The sequence below is a fragment of the Cucumis melo genome, unplaced genomic scaffold (assembly GCF_025177605.1).
Source record: "Cucumis melo cultivar AY unplaced genomic scaffold, USDA_Cmelo_AY_1.0 utg001086l, whole genome shotgun sequence".
Classification (NCBI taxonomy): Eukaryota; Viridiplantae; Streptophyta; class Magnoliopsida; order Cucurbitales; family Cucurbitaceae; genus Cucumis; species Cucumis melo.
Genome location: NW_026124391.1, coordinates 15,001 through 22,500, shown reverse-complemented (window position 1 = coordinate 22,500; position 7,500 = coordinate 15,001). Strand labels below are relative to the sequence as shown.

The 7,500-nt window shown below is 33.7% G+C and overlaps 3 non-coding genes across 3 annotated transcripts; 1 reads left to right on the top strand and 2 right to left on the bottom strand.

Annotated features, from left to right (window-relative positions):
• Positions 1-1,866: 1,866 nt before the first annotated feature.
• Positions 1,867-1,939, bottom strand: TRNAF-GAA (transfer RNA phenylalanine (anticodon GAA)). The gene has a single exon. It is a non-coding gene; the product is annotated as a tRNA-Phe (tRNA).
• A 1,603-nt stretch (positions 1,940-3,542) lies between these two features.
• Positions 3,543-3,615, top strand: TRNAT-UGU (transfer RNA threonine (anticodon UGU)). Its single transcript has one exon. It is a non-coding gene; the product is annotated as a tRNA-Thr (tRNA).
• Positions 3,616-4,875: 1,260 nt separating this feature from the next.
• On the bottom strand, positions 4,876-4,962 carry TRNAS-GGA (transfer RNA serine (anticodon GGA)). Its single transcript has one exon. It is a non-coding gene; the product is annotated as a tRNA-Ser (tRNA).
• Between the last annotated feature and the right edge of the window lie 2,538 nt (positions 4,963-7,500).

Here is a 7,500-nt window from a genome sequence, read left to right as displayed (position 1 = left end):
TCTATGGTACCAGTTGTTGCTTCATTGAATTCGCTTCATTAATAGGTTCACGATTCGACTTTGATCGTTATGGACTGGTACCAAGATCTAGTCCTAGACAGGCAGACTTAATTTTAACAGCGGGTACGGTAACAATGAAAATGGCTCCTTCTTTAGTAAGATTATATGAGCAAATGCCTGAACCAAAATATGTTATTGCTATGGGAGCATGTACAATTACAGGAGGGATGTTCAGTACCGATTCTTATAGTACTGTTCGGGGAGTCGATAAGTTAATTCCTGTCGATGTGTATTTGCCGGGTTGTCCGCCTAAACCCGAGGCTGTTATAGATGCTATAACAAAACTTCGTAAGAAAATATCTCGAGAAATCTATGAAGATCGAATTAAGTCTCAAGAGGAAAATCGGTGTTTTACTACCAATCACAAATTTCATGTTGGCCCAAGTACTAATACTGGAAATTACGATCAAGGATTACTCTATCAACCATCATCTACTTCAGAGATCATCCCTCCTGAAACTTTTTTCAAATACAAAAGTGCAGTCTCTTCCTACGAATTAGTAAATTAGGCCGTATACTTTTTTTGTACAGAATAACAAAGCAAAGAACGAGTGAATCTTCATCAATTTTTCATTGTAAATGGGAAATACTTATACAAATAAAAATAAAAAAATGGGGGGGGGGAGAAGATGCAGGGTAATTTGTCTTCTTGGCTAGTCAAACATGGACTGGTTCATAGATCTTTGGGTTTCGATTACCAAGGAATAGAGACTTTACAAATAAAGCCCGAGGAATGGCATTCCATTGCAGTCATTTTATATGTATATGGTTACAATTATCTACGTTCCCAATGTGCTTATGATGTAGCACCAGGCGGACTGTTAGCTAGTGTGTATCATCTTACGAGAATCGAGTATGGTATAGATCAACCGGAAGAGGTATGCATAAAAGTATTTGCCGCAAGGATAAATCCTAAAATTCCGTCTGTTTTCTGGGTTTGGAAAAGTGCGGATTTTCCAGAAAGGGAATCTTATGATATGTTGGGAATTTCTTATGATAATCATCCACGTCTAAAGCGTATCTTAATGCCTGAAAGTTGGGTAGGATGGCCCTTACGTAAGGATTATATTGCCCCCAATTTTTATGAAATACAAGATGCTCATTAAATAATACGAAACTAATCTTCACTTCGACAACTCAAGATATTCAAATACATTTTTACGTTCTCTTATAGATATAGCATAGTAATTGAAGTCTCATTCATCTTATTATTATTGATTAAAAAAAATACAATTAGAGATTTGGTGAGATTATCCAATTTGTAAGATACTTATTTTGGATGAGCCACAAGCTAATAGGATGAACTAAATGAGTTCTGCATTATGAACTATGTATCACGCATATGACTTATAGATGTGCTTTAAAAAGTCACATAGGGTGAAATGAAGAAATATAATATGAAAAGAGAATCGGATTCTATTTGTACTGTATCTGAGATGAATCTTGGCCATTCCCGCCTTTCAACTCCCCTAGACTAGACTTTTGGGTCTTATAAGGAACTAATTGAAACTTTCAAATATGTATAAAATAGGAATTGAACGCCAGGAGACAGAGTATGAACAAATAAAAAAGAAGAGGAAACAAAAGAAAATTCTTTTCTTTTACATATCTATATACATCCTTTACATATTTCTATAAATATCCTCTTTATCTTTACTTGTCTATTTTCGACATCTATAAATAGAGTAAAAAATATATATAGTTTAGTTAAAGGGTAGATTTCCAGACATCATCATGTATCAGTATTTTTCATGATCTATATTATTAATGAATCCGTAGAATAGATACTCATACAAATTCATGATGTGCCAAGAACCAGATTTGAACTGGTGACACGAGGATTTTCAGTCCTCTGCTCTACCAACTGAGCTATCCCGGCCATTTCCGACACATTATCCTTATTTTAATAGATGACTTTGGTCTATGTCAATTGTAAATAAGAAAAAAGGTATTCCAAAGTCTTCTTTTTGAAGATATACGAAATTTCAGGGCTTGGATAAGCCTTTCGAAGTTTCAGTACAGTAGACAGTTAATCATTCAAATTTCACAGATTACTTGCGCAAGGATGTTCGTTTGTACGTCTATCATATAGAATATATACCACAAGCCTTGTGATAAGAAATCAAATTTCCGCTCAAATACGCTTGTGAAAGAGTCGAATGAATGAGAAACATAACAAAGTCTGAATTGCTAATGAACGGATAAATAATTAAAGAGGCCAACGGGCCTTTTTAGGGTTTTGGGGATAGAGGGACTTGAACCCTCACGATTTTAAAAGTCGACGGATTTTCCTCTTACTATAAATTTCATTTTTGTCGTTATTGACATGTAGAATGGGACTCTATCTTTATTCTATTCGATCTGATTAATCAATTCTTCAAAAGATCTATCAGACTATGATGGAGTAAATGATTTGATCAATGAATATTCGATTATTTTTTCAACTTGTAGATCTTGGAATCGATTCATAACAATTCGTTCATTTTTATATATAATTTTATATATATATATAAATATAAATATAAAAAATTATAGAAATATAAAAAATAGAGATTCGAGTTGTCATTAATCAATATAGTATTTCAGTACGTAATACGTTTATCTTTCATCGTTTCTGGAGTTTCGATGGAAGGATTCATTCCTTTACTAACGCAACGTCGTCAACTCCATTTGTTAGAACAGCTTCCATTGAGTCTCTGCACCTACCCTTTTTTTTCGGAAAAAAGGATTTGGCTCAGGATTGCCCATTTTTAATTCCAGGGTTTCTCTGAATTTGAAAGTTATCACTTAGTAGGTTTCCATACCAAGGCTCAATCTAATTAAGTCCGTAGCGTCTACCGATTTCGCCATATCCCCCTCTTTTAAGATTAGTATCGCATTATGATGTCCTTCCCCGTTTTCTTTCATTTGTATTATACTGGAACCACTCAAGTCATTAGAATACCGATTCCTCTATTGAAAAGTGTTTCCTCCTATTGGATTTCTTGTCTATCTTCTTTCATCTCTCTCTTCTCTATCGGAGACCCATATTTGTTCCGATCCAAAATGATTCTATCATTTCTGTATCTGCAATTCAATATATATCAATATAGATAGATATATGAACATATATATTTGCCCCTCTTTCTATTATTTTTTTAGTAAAAAATTTAATACTTAAACGGTCGATTCCCTTGTTCGTCTTATCTTCCACCTTTCAGAATGAAAACATAGAAACGCTTCATTATCATCTCAATTGCATTAAATGCAATTAAGATTAACACATTAATTATTGATACACATCCATTTGATAAATAGATCAAAATTTTCTATCGCTATATTCTATTAATCGTTATATTAATTATTATGTTCTATAATAGAACAATTCCAATATTGAATATTTATTTGAAATGAAATTAGATTCTATATTCATATTAATTAGGAATAGCTAAGATCCCAGTAATTTAGTAAATTACTATGCATGTAACATTTCTGTTATGTGAGCCCGCTTAGCTCAGAGGTTAGAGCATCGCATTTGTAATGCGATGGTCATCGGTTCGATTCCGATAGCCGGCTTTTCTCTATTGATTTTATTTTTGACATAATTGATAAATCAAATAAATAAAGAAACGACTTCTTACCCTTTTTCAAAGGTCACCGATCTATGATGTCGTAGGAACTTACTTACCTTTATGACTAAAGGAGGGGTTCTATTTCTGTAGAACAAATCAAGAAAGGAACTCTTACTTTTTTATATCATTTACATATACAATAGGATCCGGATATTGATCCAAGTTATCTAATTATTCTTTGTTTTGTAGTACAATACTTTACTGGATTTCACTTCATTTATAATATTTATCATTTAGTTTTCATTTAAGTTTATGAAATTTAAATAAAATAAAATGTTTATGAAATTTAAATAAAATAAAATAAGGAGTCTTTATGTCGCGTTACAGAGGGCCTCGTTTCAAAAAAATACGCCGTCTGGGGGCTTTACCGGGACTAACTAGTAAAAGGCCCAAAACCGGAAACGATCTTAAAAACCAATCGCGTTCCGGTAAAAAATCTCAATATCGTATTCGTTTAGAAGAAAAACAAAAATTGCGTTTTCATTATGGTCTTACAGAACGACAATTACTTAAATACGTTCGTATCGCCGGAAAAGCCAAAGGATCAACGGGTCAAGTTTTACTACAATTACTTGAAATGCGTTTGGATAACATCCTTTTTCGATTGGGTATGGCTTCGACTATTCCTCAAGCCCGACAATTAGTTAATCATAGACATATTTTAGTTAATGGTTCTATAGTGGATATACCAAGTTATCGGTGCAAACCCCGAGATATTATTACAGCAAAAGATGAAAAAAAATCGAGAACACTGATTCAAAATTATCTTGATTCATCCCCCCCTCAGGAATTGCCAAAACATTTGACTCTTCAGCCATTGCAATATAAAGGATTAGTCAATCAAATAATAGATAGTAAATGGGTCAGTTTAAAAATAAATGAATTGCTCGTTGTAGAATATTATTCTCGTCAGACTTAAACCTAACTAAAAAACAAGGGTTCGGACAATTTCGTCCTCCCCTTCGCCGAAGTCTAAGTAAAGAGACCGAAGGAAAGTAAGGTTTTGATCCGGAAATTTTTCTATCATTCATCTATCATTGATCGGTAGGGGGATTTTCATCTCTTGTGCATTCTTTCCAGTCTTTTCGTTTCCGTACCACAAAAATTCGAAATAAAGAATCCATAAAGGTCTAACCGTTGGAATAATAGTATCGATTGTTATTTGATTTGATACATTGTGGTCAGTAACATTGTTGAATTAGTACGGAAAGAGAGGGATTCGAACCCTCGGTAAACAAAAGCCTACATAGCAGTTCCAATGCTACGCCTTCAACCACTCGGCCATCTCTCCTACAGAATGATTATGGCCCAGAAACCGAGTTAATAGTGAGTCATTAATATTCAATTTTTTTTTTGATAGGCACGTCCAACCAATTCTAACTATACAAATAATTTTTTTTTAACTATGTTTAATGGATACTTTTAGCTCATGATTCTATTTAGTTTTTTAAACTATGATTCCTTTTTTCTAAAAATTCGACTTTTACAGTTTTCGATTTTTCACCAACAACTGTTTATCCCATACATATATCTAGTCACAAGTTATGAATCATAGAATGATTATTCGATTCTTTTTGCTCTTTTTTGTATCATAATTCAATCAAAAAACTTCTAGAATTACCCCAGTCAGATAAATAAAATTCTTTTTTTCTTCAACTTCGCTGAAATCAGAATAGTTCTCTTCATTCTGATCCTACTACATTTGGATGAAATTTAACCGGATTGAAATATTTCTTCTCTTTTATTGATTCCTGTGAAATCAAAAAGAAACAATTTTAATATCGAGTGGGATTTTTTAATGAATCCGTTTTTATGTTATTTCGTACTATGCAATTCCTTTGTTTGTGGGATCATTTTCTCACGAGAGGTAATTAAAAGAAATTATAGAATGGGGTTGTTACCGATGCCTAGATCTGGTGGGATAAATGGAAATTTTATCGATAAGACCTTTTCAATTGTAGCCAATATCTTATTACGAATAATTCCGACAACTTCCGGGGAAAAAGAGGCATTCACCTATTACAGAGATGGTGCGATTTGATTTTTTTTTTTTTCAATTTTCTTTACCGCTCTCCGTCTTAGTAGAAAGACACAGTATTCGGGATAGAAAGAAAACAATAATTGAAATAAATCTACGCTTCTTGGAGGTGCAATTTGAAAATCAAAAAATTCCTTCTGTCGTGTATCCCCGATTAATGTAACCTTAGATGCTAGAATTGTCGATTCTAGTATTAAGCGAAAGGTGTAACCTATGGATTAAGTCAACCCTACTCCACTAGTAAAAATATTCACTAGTAAAAATAGGTAGCAGAGGGGAAGAAGCACTACACCTAGGAATCAACAACACGAAAACTTTGTTATAAATTATACCTTTTCCTTATCGGGATCGGAACTTAGAAAAATGGTTGGGACAACAAACATCCATCTCGTTTGTATTTTGGATACCTGTATAACCATCGAAGACTGTTGAAGTGACTAATTCCTGGAAATTTAGAGGCGTTGAGGACAAAGAAATTGTTAGAGTTACCATTTTTATTTTTATCTAGTAAACCATGCTTGATGTTAAGAAAAGATCTTTTACAGGAAGGTTGGCTAGAGATTTTTTGTAAAAACGCTAGTCCCATGAGTTCATAATGAGAGTATTTCAATGTTTTTTGATTTCATGTATTATTCTCATCTCATTATGCGCATCAGATAAAGGGGGAGCCGTATGAGATGAAAATCTCACGTACGGTTCTGGAACGGAGATTCTTTCAATGGAATAACGAACGACCGTAACGGATGTCGGCTCAATCCGAAGGAAATTATGCGGAAGCTCTACAGAATTATTATGAAGCTATGCGACTAGAAATCGATCCCTATGATCGAAGTTATATACTCTATAACATAGGTCTTATCCACACAAGGAACGGAGAACATACAAAAGCTTTGGAATATTATTTTCGGGCACTAGAACGAAACCCGTTCTTACCACAAGCTTTTAATAATATGGCTGTGATCTGTCATTACGTGCGACTATCTCCACTATAGAAAGAAAAAAAAGAGAAAATTCGCTAATAAATACTAAAAAAAATAGGCTTTCTACATATGTATTGTCCAAACTAACGATTTGTATCAGCTGTAGCAAAGAAAGAAACTTCATAGAAGCAGAAATATGAAGAAATAGGTATGCCTAGATACTTTATTCTATGGATAAAGGATCTAATTGATAGAAGAAGCACCGTAAAGATCAATTAGTCAGGTTTTTGGCCGATACAATAAAAACTGCTTACTTATATCATGATATAAGATCAAAATGAAGGAATCCACTTATGTAATAGGGTGGATCCCCTACAATATTGAGCAGCGGTGTAGCATCAGATCCCAAAGACAGTAAGTCTTTTCTTTCTTATGAAGGAAAGTCTTTTTCAAGGATTCTATATAAATTTCTAGATGAAACCGAGATAGTTATCTTTCAGAAAATTGTAACGATAGTGGGTGGAATGCCTATGCTTTATTCTTCTGAAGGTGGGAGAAAAGATAAAACTTATTTAATTATTCAGCAAAATTGAAGTTTGAAACTTATATAATTAACCGCTTTTGCTTAACTCGAGAAAAAAAAATGGGCTAGATCTATGAAAAATTTCATTCAATTAGATTAGATATGATAAATTTTTTTAAATATGGGACAGCAAAAGAATTGACTGTTGAGCCGTATGAGGTAGGAAACTCTCAAGTACGGTTCTAAGGGAAGGAATTTACCTGCCTATTCCGACCGGGGAGAACAGGCCATTCGACAGGGAGATTCTGAAATTGCGGAGGCTTGGTTCAATCAAGCCGCTGAGTATTG